Source organism: Pinus tabuliformis, chromosome 1_2, assembly GCF_031772625.1.
Source record: "Pinus tabuliformis cultivar Carrire ecotype Pingquan chromosome 1_2, CPIR1, whole genome shotgun sequence".
Taxonomy (NCBI): Eukaryota; Viridiplantae; Streptophyta; class Pinopsida; order Pinales; family Pinaceae; genus Pinus; species Pinus tabuliformis.
In genome coordinates, this window is record NC_142298.1 from 798,845,530 (window position 1) to 798,848,130 (window position 2,601).

The following is a 2,601-nucleotide window of genomic DNA, read 5'->3' on the forward strand; positions in this document are numbered from 1 at the left end:
AGGAAATGAATCACATAAAAAGCTTACAAGAACATTGAGAAAACACACCATTAACACATGAGTCCACAAGAATCCCAAAGAGGACTGCAAAACCCTGGTCTTCCTTAGCCAAAAATTGCAGAGATACAGTGAAATAATACAATGATAGCTTCTCCCTCAAGAGTCCAACCTTCCAACCCCTGAAAATGATTAATAAAATACATAATATAGGCAAGCCAACCTCTTCCCTTGCCTCTAGGGGTCGAGCTCATCCTTCTAGGAGCTGTTTCAACTAATTCTAAACTGAGCACTAAAATCTAGGCAGTCAAAACAACTTGCCTCTATAAACTAGGAAACCAATTCATTCATTTAATTTTCACCCTTTTCATGAATGAATCTTCTAGAAGAGGTACATAAGAGTAAAAGTGTCATAAAAGTACAATAATTACATCAAAGAGCCTAATAATCCACCCCAAAAAGTCAAACAGGGTCAAACTGCGTTTTTCTGAGCTGTACAGTGAAATTTGGAGAAGTTTGCCTGACGGGTCGCGCGTCTCTGCCTGATGGGTCGCGCGCCTTTGGGACCACTTTTGGTGCACTTCCCGGTGTCAGAATCAGGTGCAGGATAGCTTGTTGGAAAGGTATTTGAGTCTAATTTCCAACCCAACCGGAATTTTTTAATTTGGAGTTCATTTTCCCTGTCAAACATCAAATCTCCCAAGACTGCTTTCTGCAACTCAAAAATGTGGCAGAAAGTCATTTTTTGCTAGTTTTTTGACTTTCTGGAGGCCCAAAACTTCACCAAATCTCAAGTCCATCCATGAGCATGTGTAACTTTGCATGAAAAATCTGGAAATGCTGAGTTTTTGCCAAATGGAGTTGCCATGATGAAGGGTCGCGCGGGGGTGAGACCCGTTAATGGGAAAAACCTGCAAATGGCACAAAAAATTCACAAATGACAAAATTTTCTCCAAATTTCTTGAAATTTGGGCTGGGAGTCCCCAATCAAGTACCATGCTCAGTAAAAGAGGCTTTGACCAAAATTTGGAGTGGATCGGGCCTTTTCCGTCGTTTTATTGCCTTGGTCAACCTCCTTGGATCCGGCGATTGTAATTTTGACATTTCTCTAAAACCATGACACCTGTGCAAAAAGTGAAGGAGGTTTTTCTTCTTTGGCATGTTTTGGAAAAAACCCTCTCTCAGTTTTGCAAAATTCATCTTTGATTTCTCTGAAACATCATTTGAGTGAAACTTGCCCCGATGTGTGAAACAAGGAATTTTGTCGAAATGGAGCGAAATGAAGGGGATAGGGGGCTTCTAAATTCTTGGGGAAATTTTTGGGAGTGGGGAGGGATGTTAGGGAGCAGGGAAAAGTGGAATCGCAGAGATTGAGTGGGCGGAAGGAGTCCAAAAGGGCAAAACAAAGGCCCAACCTAGAAAATTGCCAGGTTGTAGCTAGAAACTAGGGTTTGTGCGAAAATGAGGAATTTGGGGGATCTCAGTGATGGGAAGCATTTGGTAAGGTACTTTAAGGATAGGGGAAGGTGTATGAACATCAGGATACAAGTTTTGCCGATGATTTGGCCGCCCAAGAGAAATTGCCTTCAAAACCCTAGGAGAGGGAAATGACCTTGCCTAGGCACAACTGAAGCATGAATAAGTTGTAGAATGACCCTATGGGACTTGACATGATGATGACAACCCTCTGAATGATGGACTCAGCTAAATGGTGACATGAATTGGCATTTTGACAACTTTAAGCCCAAAAGCACAATGGAGACTTTTACTTGCAAATGAAGACCTTTAAAAATACAATCGTGATCTTCTTGAACTGTAGCAAGCAAAAATTTTTCATGATGGAGGGCCTACCTTGCAAAATTTGGCAATTTGTGGCTCCTTGGTGAATTTTCAGGCGGTTTTACAAAGAGGGCGCTGACGGGTCGCGCGCCTCACCCAACGGGTCGCGCGCCTCTGACGGGTCACGCCCGTTATAATTTTGCACTGGCGGAGGGTGCCTGACGGGTCACGCGCCTTGTCTGACGGGTCGCGCGCCTGTCAAGCTCACAAATTTCACTCAAAATGTCTTGCAATTAGTTGCTCTATCACTTGGATGCATAATGAGGCTTGATAGAGGGAGATTAGGGCTTTTATAGCCTTGTTTGAATTAATTTCATGTCACAACCCACATGGTTTCCTTTTGTCCTGAAATTGACTGATTTGATGCTTTTGCTCGGTACTTTTTGCAGGGATAACATCTGAGGGATCTTGGCAAGAGAGCTAGGGTTACATGCTGTCCTTTGAATCCTTTTGAAACTTTACCATTTTTTACAAAATTTTGAAAAATGACCTTGGCTTTAAAAACAGGGTTTTTAAATCCAAGGTGAAATTTAACTGTACAAGATAGAATCTTTCGAAGAAATACTTTGAAAATCATCCCTCTGGCTTGCTGGGCACTTATTGACCTTCAGAGACATGACCTTGAAGACAAATTTGACCTAAACCCTAGACCTAGAAATTTTGACCTCAAGACAAGACAAATAACCTTGAAAAAGTTTAATGACTGAAACAACTTGATCCAGCAGTGCCAAGAGGGGAATAAAGACACCAGCTCCTCCATCAGGG